Here is a 24834-nt window from a genome sequence, read left to right on the forward strand (position 1 = left end):
TTTTTTTCTAATTGCTTGTCTAGAATAAAATGACTAACGTTCACTGACTGCTTATTTATATGCCAGGCATGAGCTGAGTGCCTTACATGAATTCATTAATTTAATTCTCCAAATAACCTCATGAGTTAGATACTATTATTACTATGTACTTTATATTTATATATTTATTATAACCATAGTTCTATATATAATATGTAACATATATATATATATATACACATGTATATATCGTATAATTAAATGCTTATAAATGCTGATATTGTAACATCATCCACTTTACAGGTGAGGAAACTGAAGCACAGGGTGGTTATGTGGCTAGTTCAAGGTCATCCTATAAGTCACAGAGTTAGGCTTTAAACAAAGATATTTGCTTGCTTCCAGGGCTAGAAGTTTTAAAAACTTCACTAGTTATAGAATTTTGAGCTAGCAGAGACTATAGAGGTCATCTTATTGAGATCCAGAGAAATTATAGAACTTTCCTACAGTTAAGTAGAAGGTTAAGACTAGTGTCTAGCTCTCTGACTCCTGAGTTCAAGGTTTTTTTCCCTGCCGCATACTTCAGGCATGCTTATTGAATTTGCAGATAATAGAAAGTTGGAAAGGAAAATTCTGCAATTGAAAACACAATAGTGGTTCTAAGTGATTTTGACAGTCTAGAAGCGGGCTGAAACCAATAAGATGAAAGTTAATAGAGATATATGTAAGCTTTTATATTTAGGTTCAAAAGCATCAGTTGCACAAATGCCAGGTGGGGAAGACTTTGTCCGCATGCAGTTTATCAGTAATGAGATCAATCAGAGGTGACAGGAGGTGAGAATGAAGGGGCACAATTTTAGGCTGCATTAATAACATGGCATTCAGATTACAGGAAATGTGGGTATGTATCCCTTCACTCATATCTGGGAAGTAGAGTATGGAGCTTTCTTCTGGTCACCATGTTTTAACAGGGATGGACATTGTAGTGGCTTGAATTGTGTCTCCTCAAAAAAGATATGCCCAAGTCCTAACCTCTGGTACCAATGACCCTAGTTGGAAATAGAGTCTTTGTAGATGTAAGTAAGCTAAGAACCTTGGGATGAGATCATCCTGGATTTAGGGTGAGCTCTAAATCCAATGATTGATGTCCTTTTAAAGGAAAGGTAAGGAAGGTACTTGGGAGGCTCTGTGCATTGGGTGTCTGCCTTTGGCTCAGGTCATGATCTCGGGACTCTGGGATTGAGCCCCACAGCAGTTCCCTGCTCAGTGGGGTGTCTGCTTCTACTTTTCCATCTGTCCCAACCCCCCTGTTTGTGCTTTCTCTCTCTCTCCCCCTCTCTAAATAAATAAAATCTTAAAAAAGAAAAAGAGAGAAAGTTAAGGAAGATTTGAGAGGTGGAGAGACAAGGGAAGAAGGTCATATGAAGAAGAGGCAGAAATTGGAGTTATGCTGACACATCCAGGGAATACCAGGAACCACCAGAAGCTGGAAGAAGCAAGGAAAGATTCTTCCTAGAGCCTTAGGAGGGAGTGTGGCCTGGCAGACTCCTTGATTTTGGACTTCTGGCTTCCACCACACTGAGAGAAGAAATTTCTCTTGTTGCAAGGCATGCAACTGTGGCTTAATATAGGTGCTAACTCAAGAACCCCTAGTACCCTGAGGACAGGGCCTCGACACAGTGGTGCATGAAAAGCAGTTAGAGGCCATGAATGAAATTAGGGCCAAGTGGCCATGTAACTGACAGGGCTGTGCTCTCACAGTTGCCCTGGGTGGATGGGTGGGGCCACCTTGGGCCACCCTCAGAAGTCCCACAGAACCTAGCAGTCTGAGCTCAGGGCTGCCTGGCTGTACTGCACCAGGAAATACAATTAAGGTAAAGAAAGTTGTCATTGTCACCCTCCCCCAAAGTATCCTGGGACTCTTCCAGTCTCCCATCCAAGGACCTTCTGTTTTGTCATGATCCTGAGTAGTGGCAGAGCCCCCAAGGACTTGGTAGAGCACACTCAAGGGTTCTCTTAGGAGCACCACAAATACAAGAGAGAGGGTCCTTTGCAGGGGGCTGGCATTCCCAGGAAAGAGGGTGGGGCAAGTATCTGGGGCTTTGGGGTTGCGCTTTTTGGGTAATATGTTCTTAAAACTTCGTCTTACTTTGGTTTCAGGATACCACCTTGCCTGGTTTAGGAGATGGGATCGACTCAAATGGGATGGTGAACATGTGGTGTAGGTAGAACTTCGGGGGAGGGTGGACAGGATGAGGTTAGTTAGGGAAGTGTTGCGTTGAGGCTTGGATGGGTTTTTCAACTGAAAACTTTTCTTACAGGTTAGGAGTTCTAGACCTAGGGGTGCTAGATGTATGAGTATTATTAATTAATATGAAGGTGGTAATTGAAGCTGATGGAACAAGGAGGCTGGGAAGGGCCTTATGAACCTCCAGGTGAGGTCTGTAGACCAGCAGCATTGACATCTCTTTATTAGAAAAGCAGAATCTTGGTTCCCACCCCAGGCCTGTAGAATCAGTCTGCATTTTAACAAGGCTCCCCTGGGGGATCCATTTGCACATTAAAGTCCAAGAAGGACTGCTCTGGGCCACTGGTTCTTTCCCTCAACTCCAAAAGCTCATTAGAATCCCCAGTCCCTGGGCTCTGACTCAGTTTGCTGTGGTGTGACACAGGTTTTTAAATATTTTTTTTAACAGCTTCACAGGTGATTATAATTATAGCCACAGGCGGGGTAAATCTGTTGTCCTAACACTTGAGAGTACAGTAGAGTTACCTGTGGAACCTGTTAAAACCAGATTGTAGGTTTTGCCTTTTAGAGTTTCTGATTCTGTAGGTCTGGGGTGGGGCCTAAGATTATGCATTTCTAACAAATCTCCAGTTGGTTTTGATGCTGCTGGTCCCGGGCCCACACTTAGAGACTCACTCAAAGGGTGAAGCAAAGCCAGAAGAGGGCCCAAGATAGAATCCCAAGGAACACCAACATTTCAGAGGTCAGTTTTCTTCAAGAAAGAAAAGAGAAGGAGCGGTTTCTGATGCGGGAAGTGTACCAGGAAAATGGGTTCTCCGTTGTATCTTTTCCACCAGACTCTTTATGCCTGGAGGATTTCCCTTATCTTGTTTCTGCCTTCCTATTCGGTGGAGTCTAACAGCACTCCTGACTCCCAAAAACCACCACTTGGAAATTTTATATGCATTCATGTCATGTCTTCCTTTCAGGGGCTGTCCCCTGCTTTTAGGGGAAAGCCCACACTCCTTAGCTCAGCACACGAGGCCCACTGAGCTCCTTCCCTCCATTCTCCCAGGGCCCCTGGCTCCAGGCATCACAACCGACTTGCCAATCCTCAGTTAATTTTGCTCTTCCACACTTCCCCGAATCTGCCTGTGTCTTGAATCCTCCTTCTCTTCCTCATCTCCCAGCTCCTACACAGCAAGACTAGATTAGAATCCCCTCTGGGAAGGAGTGTCTATTTATTTGGTATCTCTTTCCACCCCACCCTTTGCCACCTCCAACTTCTGACTCAGTTCAAGCATCAGCTCCCTCCCTCAAGCCTGCCCTGAATCCCCGGGCAAGGGTAAGCCCCTCCCACGTTCCACTTTCTGTCATAATACTCATCACCTCACTTCACAGTAGTCGATTTAATTATCTGCCTCCCTCACTCCTCTTGTGGGCTTCCTTTGAACAGAGAACTAGGTTTCATGTGATTTTTACACCTCCAGCTCTGAGTACAATGTCTGGCACAGAGCAGGCACCCGATTCTTGCTGGTTGAATGAAAAAATTCAGGAACCAGTGAGTGAATGGATATAAATGCAGACACATTTGAGAACCAAACCCTCCTTCCTCCAGCCCACAGTATCTATCAGCTGTGCCCTGCCTTAGGTTGTCTGCCCCTTCCTCAGGAGGAGACAGAAACTCCCCCCTAGTCACGGTCCCAGGGGAAAGCACCAGCTGGTGACCTCCCCAGCACCGGCAGTAGGTTGCTAGTCTTCGTTTCCTTGGCCAGCCCTGTGTCCACTCTCTCCAGACCAAAGTCACACAAACACATGTTCTCTTTCATTTGCCAATTCCTATTTCAGCAATGGAGAGCCAGCAAGGTGAAGGGCAGGGGGTGGAAGTGTCCCTTTCAGCTCCAGTGTGTATTCCTGGCCCCAAGGGTCCCACCCAAGCAGACTTTAAGAGGAGACCTCAGCTTTTTAACGATACCAGGTGGCTGAGAGTCATTAATTCCCTGCCCCCGCCCTCCAAGGCTCACAGCATGTGGTGCTTGACCAGCTACTAACTGGGGTACCTACCGATGGGCTCTTCAATACATCCAACAGAGGAGATCACCTGGAGAAGGTCGGGGCCTAGGGGTCAGGAGAGAACCATTAGGAGGCTAGAGTGTTGCCACACTACCAAAAACATGTCCATCTTCACCACTGATGCAAACATGTCTTTTCTGTTTAATGAAAGCTTTCATGCCTTCTCTTTGTCTGGCTGAGAAACTCAAAGGGAAGTAGCATGGGTAGTGGTCAAATCCCCAGTCCACAAATTAGGGACCTGAGACTCAAAGCATGGCTAGGACTTGCCCAAAGTCCCACAGTGTGTGAAGGTGCAGTTGGATTTGAACCCAGCCTGGTCCAGCTCCAGCCTCTTCACCCCCTTCAATATGCTGCCTCTAAAATAATGTTAAAATATGTATAAACCATACAGGGTGAAGTGCAAATTATTCCTTCTGTGGAAGTGCAAAATAGCCAAGTGGTGACGGGAACTTGGCAACGATGGAGTGGGATGAGTCAGGGACAGCTTTTTGAGGTAGGAGAGCTGTTCTGGGGCGCTGAGAGACGGGGAGGCATGGCAGGCAGGGAGCAAGGGGGAGAGAATTCTAGTGGGAGGATTGTGGGCCTGGAGGGGGATGGCACAACATGTGGCCTTCCTACAGTGGTGGGCTGTGGATAGAAGCAGTGAGACAGGGAGCAGAAGAGAGCTGGGAAGGCCTTGTGCTGATTGATTGATCTCAGAGGCCAGAGCCGTTGTGTATGTGCACGTGCGTATGTGGGCATTGTTATGTGTGAGGTTATCCTGTGTGCCTGCGTATGTATATGTGGGATGTGGGTATGTGTGGTGTTCGTGTGTAGGGGAGTATGTAACGTGCTCACGTGGGGGTACTAGGTACATCAGAAAATTGCCGGTTGTAGGTTTCCAGTATTCTGTCTTTTCTTACCTGTGGATAAGCACTGTATACTCCCCTTTCCCCTACAACTCATAAACACTGCTCAGTATTAATCCTGTATTCCCTTTAGTTCTAGCTATGTAAGATTATGAAATTTATTTAACTGAGTTAAGTAAAAATGGACATTTTAGCACACACAACCCTGAGGCATGGCTGCATTTAAGCACTCAGTGCTGTTGGGGTGTGCGTTTTTGATCTCAGCTGGGCCTCCCTTGGTGCTGGATCACAGTAGGTTCTGTCCATGTGGTGGTATGTGGTGGGTCTTGGGCAGCACACCCAGATTTATACTCTACCAATTTCAAGTCCAGTAGGAAGAGAACTATTTATCTCTAGTTTCAACATAAAAACCCAAAATGAATCTCATTGGCTGGATTTGGGTCATGTGTCCATCTCTGGACCAATCACTGAATCCTTAGGTAGAAGACTTTCATTGGCTGCCCAGGTCACATGCTCATCTCTGAGCTGGGGTGAGGTGAAGCACCGCTGGGAATGGACCAGTTCCCGAAGCACACTTGGGAAGCTGGGGCCAGAGGGGCTCTTGAGCACTTCCAATTTGTGTGAGGTGAGCCTTGCCTCAGAGGGGAAAATGAGCAGTGTGTGATTACTTTCTCTGTGTGTCAGTGCCTGGGCACTGAGGATTAAATAAAGAGGATTAAATAAAAGGATGTTTGTGGATCACCTTAAAATAATGTCTGGCTTCTAGTTAGCTACTATTAATTTTTAAAAATTGGATATATATATCTCATATATATGTAATATATATACATACATAAATATATATGTACACACACATATATGTAATACTATTTTCATTCTCTGGAATGAGTATTATGAGTATTATGGTACTCTTGAAATGCTGGTGTGGAAGAATCCCGAACAGAGCAGGAAGTATAGGATGTGTTCACTGTATTCTTCCCTGGTTTTAAATATTCCTTCTTGTGATTAGATTGTGTAATTTGGGTTTCAGCTCAGACACTTTGTCATCCATTTAGAACAGGAATAACTCTTAAATAATCTTCTTGCAGGTGATTCTTTTTTTTTTTTAAATTTTATGTATTTATTTGACAGAGAGAGAAAGAGAAAAGGCACAATCAGGGGAGCAGCAGCAGAGACAGAGGGAGAAGCAGGCTCCCCTCTAAGCAGGGAGCCCAATGCAGGTTTTGATCCCAGGACCTGGGGATCATGACCTGAGCGGGAGGCAGATGCTTAACTGACTGAGCCACCCAGGCTCCCCCTTGCAGGTGAATCTTAATCAAGCTATTCCCTCTCTTAAGAACCTGCCATGGCTCTCCATTCCCTTTCCTATGGAGCCTGAAGCTCCTCAGCCCTGCACTGAGTTGCCCCACCTGCTCCCTCCTAGGCCTGTGTTATCAGAATACTTCTGCATCCTCCCCCAGCACAAGCCTCAGGTACAGCCTAGAATAGGGCCTGGGTCTTGTTCTATCTCTCTCACTCCTGTTTCCACCTGTGATGTCCTTACACCTATTCTCATCAAAGAAAGGTTTGCATCTGCAAAAGCCAACACAGCTCCTCTGTATAGTAGCACCCAGGTGTTCTAGGAAGGGCTCATAGGACTCTGGCCTCAGTCTTGTGCATGCCTCCTGGAATGGGTTCATGAGCAGCCATTTGATTTTTGCACTGTTTTCTGTGGATGTCCTTTTCTCAGTTAAACAATTAGTCCCTGGCTACCCCTCCTTCCCACCAGAGCAGGGTGTAGGCTTCTATTTCTTTTGCCACTAGCTAGCTTTATGCACCCACAAGGAGATCTGAGGGGCAGCGGCAGAGTTGAGGATGCAGGCCCAGATCAGATGGACTTTTTTTTTTTTAAAGATTTTATTTATTTATTTGACAGAGAGAGATCACAAGTAGACAGAGAGGCAGGCAGAGAGAGAGAGAGAGGGAAGCAGGCTCCCTGCTGAGCAGAGAGCCCGATGCGGGACTCGATCCCAGGACCCTGAGATCATGACCTGAGCCGAAGGCAGTGGCTTAACCCACTGAGTCACCCAGGCGCCCTCAGATGGACTTTTGAAGGCCACAGCCCATCAGGCCTGTAGTTATAAAACCTAAACAGCAACCAGAAAATTTTTTTTTTCATAGGATTAGCAGTGACAATATTTAGAAAGCATCTACTGCCTTGCTCTGTGGGGGCAGAAATTAGAGCCCAGAGAAGTGAGCCTTGGTATCACACAGTGGGGACTCCAGGACTGGATTGCCCCTCCGCCTGGTGTTCCTTCCCTGACAGCATGTCTGGTCACAACCCTTCCACTGCCTGACTCTCAGCATGGACATCTGCCTTTGGGGCCCTCCCAGCACACCCCATCATTCTTCAGTCTCTTTAGGGGCTACCAGCAGAAGATTAGGGTGAGGGGGGCAGTAGTTTCTAGTGAAGGCTGCCTTCAAATCTCAGCTCCATCACTCAGCTGTGTGCCTTTCCCTGGGCAAGTACTCAACCTCTTTAAGTCTCAAGTCTGCACCTGGAAAATAGAGATGATGGCAATGGTACCCACCTCCAAAGATGTTGCATGAATTCAGTTGGATCATCTGTGAGAAGGGCCCAGTACCCAAGGCTTTTGTCAACATGGGCTGTTAGTTCATGGATGACTTGACTCAAGGCCATGGGTTTTGGAAAGATCTCATCTTAGAATTCTCTGCTCTCTGAGGGCTCCCAGACTTCTAGATGTGGACCATTTTCCAGGTTCTCCTCAGGGCTTGCAGAGCACATTATACTCACGTTCGTGGATGTTTATCAACATGTTCCGCAGTCACCAGTCCATGGGCCTGTTTCCTCCACCGTCACGTCAGGGATAAATGCTTGCAGAAATAAATATATTGAAAATGGCCTCTCCTGCCCTACTCTTCTATTTTTAAATTTTAATTTAATTTATTCATTTTTAAAACAGGCAATTCCTTCCCATGGTTCAAAACCCACCGTAAATATACAGTAAAAATCCTCCCTTCCTTGCCTTTCTCTTCCCCAGTGGCAAACAGCATTATAATTTTTAAATCGTGTATCCTTCCAGAGCTACTATGTGTCTGTGTCTATGTGTGTGCACAAATATATGTAAAGAGCTTGTCATTATCCCTTTTGCTTCTCCATTTCCGATGACAGTTCTGTGTTACTGATGGGACTGAATAGTCCAGGTTCTGGAGCCAGATGGCCTGCTGCAGGCAAGCCCTGGCTCTACCACAGCCTGCCTATGTGATCCTGGGCAGGCTACTTAAAGTCTTTGTGCCTCTGTATCTTCATCTGTAAAACAGGCAAGGTAGCAGAGCTGTTCCAAAGGAGTGTCATGAGAAGATGGGAGTAAAGTGTTGAGAATGCTGCTCGCACAGAGTAGGGGCTCAGTGACGTCAGCTGATATTATGGGCTGCCTTCCGTTCAGTGCTGACCATAAGCCAGGACTGTGCCATCTCCTTCATTCTCATTATCTCCTCAATCACCTAACAACCCTGCGAGACAAGGACTGTTATCTCCGTCCCACAGACTCAGACTCAGATAGACCTGGTATCTAGTATCTGGCCTGGCTGGGCTTCTTGGGCAGTAAATGTCAGAGATGAGATCTGAGGCTATTGTCTTTTGAAGTTTCTTGTCTATATCCTCTTCCTAGGGCAATATTCTGTACACAGTAGGTGCTCAGTAAAAGCTTGGGTCTCTCCTTCCCAAGGCTTTTGGTTTATGTTTTGAGGCCCTCATTTCTGAACAGGATCTTTGAAGCTCTAGATATGTCCTCGTTTGACCCTTCATTCAGCCCAGGGCCTTATGTTTAGAATCTGCCATTCCTGCCTGGCACATCTCTAAGGGAATCTGCTTCCTAATTATCTTTTTCTTTTTTTTCTCATATTTATATCAGCAGAAATGAAGGAGAGAAAAACCAGCCTTTAACTAGGATTTTATTACCCATTGACCTCAGCCATCTCCGTCTATCTCTCCCGAGCTCTGCCCATTAGTTGTCAGGGCAACGTGGTATAACTCCGGGGCTGCTGCAGCTGGCTGGGTTTCATTCTCCCCTGCTGCCCCTGTTGGCTGGCCAAGGCCACCCTGAGTACCTGCTCCGGAAGCATTGTCAGGCATGGCCCTGGAAAAGTAAATCAGGAGAACGAGACATGTTTGGAGGAAGAAAAGGATAACGGCCCAGCCCTTTATTCTCAGAGAGTAATTACAGCTTTAAGTATGGTTCATGGGTCATTGCTAGAAATCATGAAGTTGATTGAACACAGTGTGGAATGGCACATGTGGGAATGGCTGAATGTGAAGCTGCTCAGCCTTATCTGGGCTGAAGCTTTGCTCTGGCCTGTCTTGAATCCATACGGTTCTTCCAGACCCCGTGTTTCAATCCCAGCTCTGCCTCTGTCTCCCCCTCCCTGTCTCTGAGCTCCCTGGAAGAAGGGGAAACAATATTCTGCATTTATCCCCTCCTCACTTTGGCACATTTCTTGGCCACACGCAGAGTGTCATCATTCCCTTCCAAATTGCCCATCCTGCCTTCTACTCACCTCTCTTAACCTCCTTCTTTTTCCAGAATTTTAAAATATATCTCAATGTTTCCCTATCCATTAGCAAAAACTCTGCCTTTGCAGATGCACAGGCCTCCCCCACCTTCCCTTGGCTCCACTGTCACTAGAGCTACCTTCCTCAGCCTGTAAGTGTTTACTGACAGTTTGTCTAAGTCCAGCCCCGAGGAGACACAGTTCTTGTCATGGAGAAGCTCACAACAGAGCACTGGGGACAAAAATGTAACCAAGGCACAGGGTCTGTACTAGGATATCAGTATGCACAGACCTGTGGAAGCACCAGTGAGGTTGGTAGAAAGAAAGTTCAACTGAGAAAACACAACGAGGACATGTGGGCATGGTTGGGCTGATTCAGGAAATGACATTCTCAGAGACTTTGGCACTTAGGGTATACTGTCAAGGTCAGGCAACTTAAAAAAAAAATTATTTACTTATTTATTTGAGAGAGAGAGAGAGGAGATGGGAAGGGCAGAGGGAGAGAGAGAAAACCTCAAGCAGACTCCCCACTGAGCATAGAGCCCAGTGTAGGCCTTGATCTCACCGTCCTGGGATCGAGATCTGAGCTGAAATCAAGAGTCGGATACTTGGGGCGCCTGGGTGGCTCAGTGGGTTAAAGCCTCTGCCTTCAGCTCAGGTCATGATCCCAGGGTCCTGGGATCAAGCCCCACATCGGGCTCTCTGCTCAGCAGGGAGCCTGCTTCCTCCTCTCTCTGACTGTCTCTCTGCCTGCTTGTAATCTCTGTCTGTCAAATAAATAAATAAAATCTTTAAAAAAAAAAAAAAGAGTCGGATACTTAACTGATTGAGCCACCCCAGTGCCCCAAGGTCAGGCAATTTCTTTTCTTTTTTTTTTTTTTTTAAAGATTTTATTTATTTGCCAGAGAGAGAGACAGACAGACAGACAGCGCGGGCGAGCACAGGCAGACAGAGCGGCAGGCAGAGGCAGAGGGAGAAGCAGGCTTCCCGCCAAGCTAGGAGCCCGATGTGGGACTCGATCCCAGGACACTGGGATCATGACCTGAGCCAAAGGCAGCTGCTTAACCAACTGAGCCACCCAGGCGTCCCTCAGGCAATTTCTTATAGCTGCCACCCTATATCTAATTCTGCCGTCAGAATTGGGAGGTGTGATGGAATTAACTCTGATTCTGTTTATCTTTTCTCAACTCTATGTTCAGTGGCCTGAAATTGACTATAGTGGGAGTAGTCACATCATGGAAATTAGCAAACATGGCAAAATTTTTTTTTCCTTTTTTGAGAGTTGGTTTATCAGCACACCTGTGGGCCATCACAGGGAAAGTAACATTTTCCTAGGGAAAGATGGGCAGCATATTTCTAAGTGAAGGAGGTTGGGGAGAAGAAAGGGTGGAGGACATTTGTTTGCTGGGACTTTTTCAATTGCAAGTGATAGAAACTTAATTCAAAATAACTCAAGGGGAAAAAAAAAAGGATTGTATTAGCTCATGTTATAAGGCAGAAAGGGTGACTTCAGGCCTGGCTGAGACAAGGGGTTAAATAATGTTAGGAGAATCTCTGCCTTTCCCTTAAAAGTACTTCTGGCTCTATCTCCATCTCTCTCATCTCTGTCTCTTCACCTCCATCTTCTGTTTGTCTCAGTTCTACTTCATCTCATAAGAAGAGACACTGTGCCCTCTTCCAGCTTTTAAATCTGTCTGCCAGTGGACTCTTCATGTAGTCACATGCCAGTTCCTGAACTCCTGCTCTGTCCAGGAAGATGATGCATGATAACCCTTATACCACCCTGATAACTTTCAAATTTAGAATTCTGGATCTCACTTCTGAGTTTTTGGCTGATGGTTGTATTTATTGCTTTTAGGAGGTTTCATGCTCACTCAGACTCAATCTGACCCAAAGAGAAGTTGTCTTTTTTCTCAAACTCCTTTCACAATTTTCACACCCCTCAGGATGATGCCATGCTCCTAGTTTTCCAGTTACCAGTCACTCTACCAGGATCTCTGGTGAGTACTTCCTTTCAGCACTCTCCCTCTGGCCCTCCATCTTACACTATATACTATTTTCCTGGGCACCTAGAAAATATTTGTCTAATCTAATGATACCAAGATTTCTATTTTAATTCCATTACATTCAGACAGTATACATTGTATGATTTTAATAGTTTCAAATGTTTTAAGGCTTGTCTATGGCCTATCTGATCTGTCTTGGTAACTTTTTTGTATGCAACTCGGAAAGTATGTACTCTGCTGTTGGTTTGAGGGTTCTATAAATGTTAGTTAGGTCAAGTTTGTTGATAATACTGTTCAAATCTCTGTGTCCTTACTGATGTTTTGTCTGCTTCTGTCTCTTGTTGAGAGAAAGCAATGAAAATCTCTGACTTGATTTGTGGATTTGTCGATTTGTTTTTGTATTTCCAATATTTTTTGCTTTGTCTACTTTGAAGCTATGTTATCAAGCATATAAATGTTTCAGCTTGTTATTTATTCTTGACGAATTGGCTTCTTTATCATTATAAAATGATTGTGCTCATCTCTGGTTATATTATTTGCTCTAAAATATGCTCTATGAATATCATACCCCAGCTTGCTTTTTATTACAGCTAGTAGGGTATATCCTTTCCCTTTTAAAAATTTTTTTAAACTTAATTGTCTTTATTTTTATTTTTTCAAGATTTATTTATTTATTTTAGAGAGAGAGCAAGTGTGAATGAAGGAAGGGGAGAGGGAGACAGAAAGGGTGAGAGAATCTCCAGCAGACTGCTCGTTGAGCACAGAACCTGATGCACAGTTTGATCCCAGGACTCCGAGGTCATGACCAGAGCTGAAACCAAGAGTCAGACATTAACTGAGTGAACCACCCAGATGCTCCTAATTGTCTTTATTTTCAGAGTAGGTATTTTGTAGGCTGTTATAGTTGGGTCGTGATATTTTTATTTGATCTATCTTTTTCTTTGTTTGGGTTTTTCAGCCCATCCATATTTAATATAATTAGTGATAAAGTTTTCTCTCTGGGTTTCATTTTGGATAGTTTCTATTTCTATATGTTTAAGTTCATTAATATTTATTTCTGCCACATCTAATCTGCTATTAATCCCATCCAGCATTATTATTTTAAAAAAATCTCAGACATTGATGTTTTCATCTCCAGAAGTTTTATTTGGATCTTTTAAAATCTCTTCCCCCTTTAACTTTTTCCTTAGCTTTTTTGAATATGAAATACAATTATAACAATTCTGAAATATAGTTATATGAAATACAGTTATAACAACTCTTTTAATGTCCATCTAAGTTAATTCTGCTTTAGTTCTGGGTCATTTCAATTGATTGCTTTTCTCATTATTATAAGTTATATTTTCTTGCTGCTTTGCATGGTTGGTTATTTTTTATCGGATTTTATACATTGTAAATTTTACCTTGTTAAATGTTGATATTTTTATACTTATGTAAATATTCTTAGCTTTATCTGAGATTTAGTTAAATTACTTGGAAACAGTTTGCTTGTTCTTGCTTTTAAGATTTGTCAGACAAAACCAGAGCAACATTTAACCTATGGCTAATTTTTTCCCACTGCTAAGGCAAGATTTCTGAGTTCTCAACCCAACGTTTCATAAATGTGAGGTTTTCCAGTCTGGCTGGTCTGCTCAGGTACTCTTCTGGGCCCTGTGTGACCACCAAATACTGCCCCTCTAACCTTTTTGAAAGGCTCTTTCCCTGGCCTCAGGTAGTTTCCTCACATGCATTTGCTGATTAGTCCTCTGATGAACACTCACGGCAAACCTTCTGCCTCTCTCCAGCATTCTCTTTTTGCTACTCTCTTCTCTCTGGTATTGTAAACTCTGCCTTAGTCTTCAGGACTTACAACTCTGTGTCCTCAACTCAAGGAGCCTGGTGGGCATCACTTGTGCTCTCTGTGCTGTAGCCTGGAAACTCTCAAAGCATAAGTTTGGGTACTCGTGGCCCTTCTCTTGTTTTCTTTATGGTCTCACAGGGACCACTGACTTTCACTGCCTTGATGTCCAATGTGTAGAAAACTGAGATTTTATATATTTTGTCTAGTTTTTAGTTGTTTCAAGCTGGGGAAGGATTAATCTGGTTCATACTACTCCATTTTGGCTGGAAGCGTAACTTCTTCATAATGTTTTTATTTCAATAGCTTTCTTTTTATAACCACTAGTTCTTGTTTCATTTGTATCTGCTCTTATTTCAGGACATCTTGGTTCTTCTTCTAAATGCTATTTTAAAAAATCACTTTAAGGACTTTAAATATAGGAGATGCTTTATTATCTTTATTTTCTCAGGCCAAAGAGCTTAAATTCTTTGATTTTCTCCCTTTTACTTCATACTGTTGATATTCCTCATATATGTAGTAAATTTAGGTTTATGTTAGTCTCTGTGGGTGATTTCTCTTTCATATATTTGGGGTTGTTACAGTCTCTGGGTGGGAAGCTTGTGTTGTTTTCTTAATCCTGACAATTTTGGGAGGATTTATCTTGTCCAGAGCTTTCAAGGGTCACTGTGGTGGATACTTGTGTGGATAATTCTGTTCTATTCCTTGTTCATAGGGGTGACTTTGCAAGGCATGGCTCCACCCCTTTGTCATATGAGTCTCAGTGACTCTAGTTTCTGACTCCATACAGGAGTCATGCCTATAATGGTCCATCTCTAAACTTGTATTGTCATGGTGAGGTGGCTTTGGCCCCCTTATATGCTACGGCTACTATCTTCTTTGGTTTAGGGATCCTCTTAACAGTTGGCATTGTTCCTAGGTTTCTATCACAGCATCATGTTTATCAACTATATATATATATATATAGTTGATATTCCAGTCATATATATATTATATATAATATACATATAATTTATCAACTATAAATATTTAATTTCTATCATTTATGCACATTCAGATAATGAATAGAGGTATTCAGTGCTTGCTCAGTTGCCACCATAAATATAAACCCTCTTTAGTGTTGGTGTCAGAAAGGATGATCATTCTTTTCATGGAGTCAACTGTAGTGTTTGAAATCTGAATATTTGTAGTTGACTTTTTAACTGTCAGATCATTTTTTCTCTTACATAAATTTCATTACCTTAAAAGCTCCCAATGTCTCCCTGCTTCTTTGACTCCTCTGTGCGGCTTACAGTGCCCACCATTTTCTGTCCCTGCTCTATCTATCTCACTTGGGTGACCAATAGGCAATTTGAAGTAATCATCTCCATATGGTTATCTATCCCTAAGCAGTGCAAGTCTTAATGTCCTCTTTGAGCACTGACTACTGCATTTCAGATATGCTTATTCTAGCTAGAGCACCTATTTATATATGTTAAAAAAAGAAGGAAAGAAAAAAGTGAAAAACTATAAACAACAGTTATATCGGGCATAATTGACATAAATACCATGTAGGAGTTAGAGGGCATCAGTATCCACACTTTGATCATGTCATTTACTGAACACTCTGGCTATTTGGACTTTAACCTTGTTTGCAAACCTGAGTTAAATTCTTCTCCTTCTGCCTGCCCCCAACCATAACACACCCATTCAAAAGTCAGGACTCGGGGCGGGGGCACCTGGGTGGCTCAGTGGGTAGAGCCTCTGCTTTCGGCTCAGGTCATGATCCCAGGGTCCTGGGATGGAGTCTCGCATCAGGCTCTCTGCTCTGTGGGGAGCCTGCTTCCCTCTCTCTCTCTCTCTGCCTGCCTCTCTGCCTACTTGTCATTTCTGTCTGTCAAATAAATAAAAAAAAAAAATCTTAAAAAAAAAAAGATCATGACTCTTCAAGAACTTTCCTCATGCTTTTTCTGTCTTCCCTTTTGGCTCTTTTATTAATGAGAAATAAAGCACAGCTGGTTCAATGTTCTTTAAAAACACTCCCTACTCTTCCTAGCTGACCTCACAGCTCCCGTCTTACACAGTGGGAGATAGCGTAAAACATTTTCCTCTGCTTGGTAACCCACCTTAAAAAAAAAAAAAAAAAATCCTAGGGGCACCTGGGTGGCTCAGTGGGTTAAGCCGCTGCCTTCGGCTCAGGTCATGATCCCAGGTTCTGGGTTCGAGCCCCACATCGGGCTTTCTGCTCAGCAGGGAGCCTGCTTCCTCCTCTCTGCCTGCCTCTCTGCCTACTTGTGATTTCTGTCAAATAAATAAATAAAATCTTACAAAAAAAATCCTATCTGGCAGCTCTGTAGTCCTGCTCTTCTATTACAACTCCCCTTCCCCACCCATTCAGTGAGAGTGGGACTGAAGACAAGTGAATCTGACAGACTTCAGGGCTTTCTCCTGATGTGGGGTTACTCAGATAATGACAGCCTAATCCTTCTGTTACTGGAGTCGAGTTCTAGGATGCCGGACTCAAAAGTCAGCGGCATAGGCAAAGCTTTACTGGGGCTGCCGCTGAAGGGAAACGCAGAACCAGCAGAGAATAGTTGGATTGGCCCCTGGGAACAGAGCGGGAGCCCTGCCTATGTAAACTTCACACTGGGTTCCCGCTCTGGACCAACAGAAGACTAAAAAAAAAAGAGGTGGGAAAGTGCTTCAGTTTGATTGGTTAGAAGGGGCTCATCACCTGATTGGTCAGAAGGGCCTCATCCTGATTGGTTGATACTGGCGGGCAGCTCAGACAGCTCATTGGTGCTTTTGGGAGCGCGTCCTCTGTTTTAAGTCAACACCTGTGTGGGTCCGCGTTCTGGCCGCACTGTGGTTATGTTCCGTGAGGTAGGCAGTTTGACAGTAACGGCCAACAGAAAGCACCCCAGGTGCGTCATGTTTTTCACTTGGGTCATCTTCTGAAATCCATGGCCAGGGAAGACAGCGGCAGTTCTCACAGCTTCACTTTCTATACCAGGTGGGTTCTAGAAAATGTCTCCATAGAATGGTTGCTAGCTCTTCCAGATCATATATTTAAAAACAGATAGAAGTGATAAAACATCATTAAGGCAAATTCATCGTTGGTTCCAGTCAGCGACTCCTTCCAGCCAGCTGAGCATTATAGAATAGACCTCTGGTTTGGTTTGAAACTTGTCATTTATTTTCTCGCCCAAGGATTGTCTGCTCAGCTCCCAAGTAATGCTGAATCTCTCTTTGGTGTTTAAAATCATTCCTTTACTGTTCTTTTTATTCATTGGAAAATGGATTCTTTTCCCTCCAGATTTTGAAGATAAATGCTTGGGTGGGACAGTGATGTGGGGCCATCAGTTGAGAGGCTATAAGAATTCCAGAGAGGAGCACGAGTTGGATTCAATCATATATTGATTTTTAGCCCAGTAAATTGTGGCTGCTTCGTTGCAAGGTAACAAGTACGCTGTGCTTTTCAGAAAGAGATGTGATCAGCTTTTAAACAATAAAGAGGAGCACTGCTGGGCAGAGTGATTTGATTTAAATCCTCATGAAAGCCAGTGGTGAGTTTAAAATAAACAAAGTGACATTAAAAGCCATCACCACACCCAGAGCCCAATGTCAACTATAAAACAGAGATGGGAATTTAAGCCATCCAAGGTGAATTTTAAAGAAATCGAATCCCTTTGAGGATAACAGACTAGATTTAGCCGAAATACCTCAGTGTCTATGCATTTAGTCATACCTTTTCTAGGCATGCAGGAAGAATTCAGTATCAGAAAGGCCCTCTGATGGGCAGCCACTGAACACAGTGAACAGGAGGCATCATTTTCCTCTAGAAGGAGTGCGACTCTTTGCGACTAAGAGGGCACAGATCTTCTGGCTGCCGTTCCTTCTCCTCTGACTCTGTGCCTTGTCTCATGTGTCCTAGTAGCTTCTTCTCAGACCTCTTTGGGTTTCCAAAGCTGTGTGTTTCAGCTAAAACCTCACCCTTTCTGAGCGGAGGACCAGAGTTCGTACTCCTGAGATTCGTGTGTGGAGATTTCTGCTGCTGGTGATGCTCCTTGAAGAATCGGACTTTGTGCTCCTGGTTTTAAGCTTATGGGGTCGTGTTGTGTGTTCTGTGTTCTATTCCTTGATGACGGAGAGCCCTGAGCCTCACAGTATTTGTGGGTTCAAGATGCCCTGGAATCCGCATGCTGAAATGTGCCTTTGGCCACTGGTAGACTGAGAAGGCCTAGGGGCAGGCTTTCCTAAAACTGAGTCTGTCTTTCTGGGCAGTGCTTCTCTCTTCCTAGCCCAGGAGAGTGCTATTTGTGTGTGTCTGGATAAGATTTTGAGACTCTAATCCATGCCTTTGTTTTCCTTCTTGTATTTTCTCCTGTTCCTTCTCCCTATTCATACTTGCTCTGTGTTCATTGCCTCAAGGAATGCATGGGGCAGAGTAAAAGGCAGAACAGTTTCTTCTAGAACTTTGTTCTAGAGGCGTAATTCTTAAAGGGAGAAGATAGCTTAAAGGTTTCCAGAAAAACATTCAGGGAGAAATCCCCACCCCAGTCGTGATCTAGAACTTAGTTCCTCAGGCTAGTAAGAATAGGAGGGAAAGAGATTTTGGAGCCCAGACAATAAAGAAATCAGCTTCCTGGCCATGCTTTGAGGAGACCATGAGATCAGCAAAAGCAACTCTGTGGTATAGATTGGGCCACTGGCCACATTTCAGAAAAAGGCTCATCTACCATGCGTGAAACAGAAATAGCTGTAAGTGTTGAAGGAGCCACATGGACAGGGACAGCAGCCATGTCACTAGTAACAGATTATATACAGATGACCAATGGTCAGGTAGGACTTTCCCACTTCAGTATCTTGGCCATGGGATAAGAATTTAGAAATAACATGTGTCACAACCTAGGGGACCAGGAAATAGTTCTGGGGACTGAGGTTTACTTTGTGTTTGAGAAGTCACATCTTATTTTTTTCTTCCTGAGCACATAGGAAGACCACATCTTTAAGCCTCTTGTGTTTAAGGTTGGACAAATAACTAGCCCAATGAGCTGTGAGTAGAAGTGACATGAATCACTTCTATACTGAAGTGGAGGAAAACCCATCTGTCACCCTCCAGCTTCTTCTTCTGCCACATGTTGAGATGACAAGTGTCCCATGACACTTACCTTCCACAGCCTGGGTCCCTGAGTGACTATGGGGAGCATACTCTTCCTGCTCACCTGTGCTAGGCATGTAGCATAAATGAGAGGTGAGCCAATGTGGGTTTAAGTCACTGAGATTACAGGGTTAATGTGTCCCTTGCAGCAAAATTCAAATTAATCTGACTAACTGGGTGGAAAAGCTAGAAATTAAGTTAAATTGAAGTAAATAGAGTATGATTTTCTATATCTGTGAATCTGTAGATTGAGATCTGTGCCTGCAAGAAGGGCCTTTGTTATCCATGCATCTAATGTGGTCACATTGTAGGTTTTGACCTTCTCTAGGTCTGGGACTGTAATGAAGTCATTGGTCACCAGTCCCAGGCCCCAATGTGGAGCAAGAGAAAATGTGTGAAAATATCTAGAAAGTACAGTGTCTCACCTATACTGAAGATACATCATCAAAATACCGGGTTTCCTTTCTTCTTGGTGACCTGCACCTTCCTTTGGCATGATGAATGGGGAAGCAAATGGGAAGCAGAACAAACATAAGAAAGAGCTGTCCTTTTCTTGTTGAATACCATCCAGTGCCAGGACCTTTGCTGGACCCAGGACACAGAGGAACCATGGGCTATCCTTAACGTCAAGTCTGAGGGTGCAAGGAGATAGGTGCTGTCACAGCGATAGTTCAGCACACAGGAAAAGAGGACCAAGAGTGCTGGAAAGAGCAGAAGAGGGAACTGGAGAAAGCGTGTCATGAAATCAAGATGGAAAGGAAATAAAAAGATCATTTACAACGTGTGTTTGAAATGCCTTGCATGCATATCTCATTTAATCTTCATAATGATTCTGTGCGGCAATTGTCAGTGACCCTCGGATAAGGTGGAGGCCATACCCAAGGCAGATGGTGCTGGGGAGGTGTGTACCCTGGCAGGGTGGCTAAGGGAGCCTGTGGGTTTGAGCACAGGACCCTGGGAAGAAGCTCCTTTGTCCAGAATTGAGAGAGTGGAGTCGCCGGGCTAAGGCCTGGAAGCTAGAGAAGGGATTCTGAATGACACAAACAAGGAAGAAGTTTGCATCTAGTAGAGAGTCTTGGAATCTGAGAGGCAGGCAGGAATGGGCAGGAAGCTGAGAGCTGGACAGTAGGAGTCCTGTCCTGGGCAACAATCTGAGAATAGGGGTCATGGCCCCCACTGGCTTTTTTGTGCTGATTTCAGTGCAACCTGTGGGGCTCTGACCTTATTACAGGAGGAAGGATGGAGGCAAAGATGAATCATGGCAGGGGTGCCTGGATGGCTCAGTGGGTTAAAGCCTCTGCCTTCAGCTCAGGTCATGATCTCAGGGTCCTGGGATCGAGCCCCACATCAGGCTCTCTGCTCAGCAGGGAGCCTGCTTCCTCTTCTCCCTCTGCCTGCCTCTCTGCCTACTTGTGATCTCTCTCTGTCAAAAAATAAATAAAATCTTAAAAAAAAAAAAAAAGATGAATCATGGCAGGGGCTGCCTCTGGTTGGGTCTGTAGGGCCCAGCCAGTTAGGGGCAGAGTCTTAGTGAGACAGGCATCTCTGAACCAGTAGATCCCCTTCCATGTTCCCTGTATCTCCCCATCAGTCTGAGAGCTACATTTAACTGTCACATTTGACCTGTTGTGGTGTCAATGGTATGAAAGGATTATGTAGGGGTGGTGGTGGGTGGTCCCTGTAATGCAAGCATTGACTTCTTTTAGAACTTACTGAGAGTCCATCTGGGCTATTGCTTAGAGAGTGATACACATTCAGTTACCTCGCCTTTCATTTCGTTTTAGTGGGAACTATGAAGGATACAGTCCTGCCTGGTTTGGAGACAGCTTCTTTTGAGGTTTTATGGCATAGGTCAGGAAGTACCCCTCTTGCTGCCTAGCCCAGCAAGAGGGTTTAGGAGAGGGAGTGCAAGGATATTGAGACAGGGCCAAGGTTCCTTGCTTTCATCGGTCCCTTAGAAATTATGTAAGAGAAGTGCTGGACTTGGGTTCTGGCTGGGCCATTGCCTAGATGAGTGATGTTTTGGGACACTAACGAGCCCCTCTGAGTGCTAGGCTGTCATTCATTCCTCCTTTCAGTCCTTAGAATGAAGTTCAGACTCCTTCCCGTGTCCTGCACTTTCTTTCATGGTTTGGCCTCTGCCCACTTCTCAGTGACGTCTGTCACTGGGACATCTCCTTCGTTATTTTGGTCCTGGGGCCTTTGTTCTTGCTGTTTCCTTTCTCAGAGCATATCATCTCCTCATGTGTGCACGGCCTGTGTTTTCTCCTCATGCAGGCATTGCTAGATGCTACTTCCTCAGAGGGGCTTCTCTGACCTTCTTCCTGAAGAAGCTGTCCTTTCCTCTGCTTGGTCCTTTTCTACCTCATTCTTCTAGTTTGTTTTCTTCATTGTACTTAACTATCATCTGAAACCTTCTTCATTCTTCTCTTGTTGTGCACTTATTTTCTGCTTGTCTCACCTCCCTCCACATGGAATGATTCTGGGGACCTTATTTCATTTATTGCCTGTCCCCAGTAGTGGCACATTGTAGGTAGGTGCCCAGTAAATACTTGTTGACTAAATAAATGGAGATGATTATTAACAACTATCCTGTTTGCTTCACAGGGTGGCTGGGAGAATCTGCTAACGGGGTACCTGTTTGAATGTTTAGTGGTGCTGGCTCAAGCGTGGGGAGTTATATCTCTTGGTCTTGTGTTCTTTGAACATGCATCATGACTCAGGAGACACCAGACCAAGGAGAGGCAAGATGACAGAAGGTGCAGCTAGGGTAGAGAAGAGAGGGGCACGGTGCTTGCCTTGTGGGTGCTAATGTTGGTGTATGAAAAAAATGACCAAAGCTGCTGATATTCCATCTAGCAGTTGTCTAAAAATTTCAGGTTTGAGATCTTTGCTTCAGTTCCTGGGAAAGTTCCCTCCTTCCTGTAACAGAAGTTCCCAGTATTTCTAAGTTTCTAGAGAGGTAGGAAGATTAGAGGAAGGGCCATTGCCCGGGTCTCAGAGGACCTTGGCTTTGTGGCCCTGAGCAAAGATTTCACTTGTCTGGCTTCAGTTTCTCTTCTTCAAAATGTGGTGTGAGAAATTAATAAAGTGAAACACTGGAGTGGAGTCCTGAGGCTAGCATGGGAAGTGGGTACCCTTTAATGTCAATTACAGAAAGAATTGTCAATTACAGACCCCAACAGAAGAGGCAACAGGAAAGAATGATCAATGATCAAGGCCCAAACAGGAAAAGATACATATTTAATCTTCTATAAGAAATCAGCTACCCTTGCCTCTCAGCCAGGAAGAAACCTTCATCACCCTGAACTCTTGCTGTTTTCCAGTGGACTTTCATTTAAAACAATTTCTCCCACCTTCCTCCTCTTCCTCTGTAAAATAATCTTCCTCTCCTTTGTTTGTTGGTCTTGCCTCTGGTTTTTGTCACAACTTGCACATCCTAAATTACAACCCTCTGCTATTCCCAAATAAATCCATTTTTTGCTGGCAAAGTAACTTTTATTTTGAAGGTTAACAGGGGATTGAGAGATGTATTAAGCTACTACTGTTCTTGCTAAAACAATATGGTGACCTCAGGCAGCCTCTCTTTGGGCAAACATGTTCAACAAACTTTTATTAAGTTCTAAGTCCTCATGTGTAAAATAAGGAAGTGAGACAACAGGTTCTAAGCATCCGTCCACTTGAACTTCCTAGATTGGGAGTTGAACTGGAACTTGAGACATTGTGTTAACGGTTTCCATGCGCAAAGAGCCACTAGGTCACTAGGGAAGCTTAGCAATTCTCTGGTGGAACTCAGAAATCTGCGTGGCTGGACCTGCTGAGGAAGTAAGCGTAGTGTCAGAAATCACATTTGTGTATAATCATCTGTTTGCATAGAGTTATTCATTTTCTTAGAGTGTGAGGGGGCTTGTTTGAGAAGAGAGCATCCTGATACCTTGCCTCCCCCACCTTCCTTTTTGTAGAGATGTGTGTACAGTCTTACTGTGTCTGTGCCCTCCTTGAGCTCCCGCTGGTCCCTTTGTTCATGCTGTCAAGTCAGGAGCAGAAGTGAGGATGGCATGACCTGTAGGAATGGTGGGGGCAGGGGTGGGTGTGGAGGACCCAGAAGGCAGGCTGCTTAAGGCGAAGCTCATCAGAACTTCACTAGTGAACCTCAGTAGGAAAGTGGAAACCCCAAGGGAGAGGGAGGCACTGTCTGCCAGGCAGAATGAAGTTCCTTGACTGATACTAAATATTCCAACCAAGGGGTTATTTGTCATGAATAGAGCTCAGCAGGTGATTATCATGTTACTCCTTAGCCATCAATTAACAAAAGTCTACCCCTTTGGGTCATTTCTCATGAATCAGTTTTCCCATTCCCTTCATTATTTGCTTGTTTTCTTTTAACAGCCTCTCTTGCACTGTAATTTATGGAGCCCCATCATCCAAGAGCGAGTACCATTCTTGCTCTGAATCCGGGAACAGCCTTTTGTGGAAATTTAAAGGACAGGTGAAGGAAAATTACACAAGTGAGAAATACTTAGATTAAACATTTCTGATTCAGGGTTACACTCTTTTCCTCCCCAGCCCCATCCCACAAATGTGAGGGGCAAAGGGCCCTGGGGTGGGAGTGGGCGAGTCATTGCATGGGGGGCATGGTTTATGTTTTCCCACTTGAATTTCATTGTGTTTCCTCTCATATTTATTACCACTTAAGGTTCATTTACATTCTCTCTCTGTCCACAATGATCAGAGCAACACCTCCCAAATTAGCATCATTTGCAAGTTTCATTAACATGCTGTTTACTCTCCCTCTTTCAGATCATTAATAAAGATGACCCCTGTGCACCCTGCTTCCTCCCCAACTCCATACATTTCCATTTGTCATCACCCTTTGTTTGCAGACTTTGAGCCAGTTTTAAATTTATGTGGCAGCGCTCCTTACTAAGCCAATTTGAATTAATTTTGAGTGTAACACTTTATACCACTATATCAAATGCTTTTCTTATAGCTGCATGCCTTCTATCAATAGTATTCCCACCACCTTTCTATTTGGTATTCAGGTTGAAAACTCCCAATTCTGCTTGGCATTTTAGTTCTTTAAAAGTCACTGTATCCTCTGTACTGACTAGGGACTTTCTTCTAATTTTTCGGTTATTTTGAAATGATTGATGTTACGAAAGAAAGGATTTTGAGAGCTATTTATGGCAATCGATAGCTTTCATCTTTCTTTCCCACATCTGCTATTGTGGTTGAGTAAGTAATTTTGGTGAAATCCCTTCACATTCTGGGATGCATGAGATCTGGACCTCCTATTTTGAAGGCTACAGATTTCCCAAATATTCTTTCCCTTTGTTTGAAACCATCTGAGTATCTTTTTTTTTAAAGCTGCACACAAATTTTGAAGATATTTTAAATTCCTGGCATATATATCAATTCTCTAGAAATGTTTTTTGAGTTAATGAAATGAATATAATAACTAAATCTGTCAGTCATTCATGCTTCTCCCTAATCTGTACTGTTACTTCATTCTGTAGAAGAGTGAGCAGTTAAAAAAAGATCAAAACTGCTAGTGGAAGATAACACTATTGTCATTAGTACTATGGTCCTTCATTTATTTATTTCACATATATTTGCTGAGGCTTTACCTTGACTAGACACTGTTCTATGCTCTGAGGATATTGCAATGAACAGAAAGAATCTTTTCTTCTTATACAGTTTGATGGATAGACAGCAAACACACAGATATGTAATATATCATTAGATTGTGGTAAGTGTTATGAAGAAAAATAAGGAGGGACAAAGAAAGATATATAGAGAGATTTTGCAACATTCAGAAGCTAAATTTTATATTTGGAAAAAAGTACAGTTCCTGAAGCTCCACCAGTAGAAACAGTGACTAATACAGAACTTACAATTTCATTGAAACAGGTATGTAGCCAGGTCCTTCTGGAGACCTGTTCAGCCAGATGTGTTCATGCTAGACCAGGACCTTGACTCTCATAGTTTCCAGGACCCACTCAGTTCAGGTGTCTTTGACAAGACCTGAAAAGTATTATCCTTCTGATCTCAATGAGTCTGAGCCAAGACCTGGTGGAGAATGCTGAGTTTGCCCTATGAACTACACGAGACACAGATTGCCAGATGATTAACTTAGTATGAAGGTACATGCAGGGAGCCACAGAGAGCTTCCAGAT

General features: G+C 43.8%; 1 long non-coding RNA gene across 2 annotated transcripts in view; it reads left to right on the top strand.

Annotated features, from left to right (window-relative positions):
• Positions 1 to 16302: 16302 nt before the first annotated feature.
• The window catches only part of LOC125104094 (uncharacterized), a 66737-nt gene continuing 58205 nt past the window's right edge, over positions 16303 to 24834 (top strand). For both annotated transcript variants that reach the window (XR_007128586.1, XR_007128587.1), the window contains exon 1: positions 16303 to 16510. This is a non-coding gene — a long non-coding RNA (uncharacterized LOC125104094). The remainder of the gene's footprint in view (positions 16511 to 24834) is intronic.

This window comes from Lutra lutra, chromosome 1, assembly GCF_902655055.1.
Source record: "Lutra lutra chromosome 1, mLutLut1.2, whole genome shotgun sequence".
NCBI classification, from domain to species: domain Eukaryota; kingdom Metazoa; phylum Chordata; class Mammalia; order Carnivora; family Mustelidae; genus Lutra; species Lutra lutra.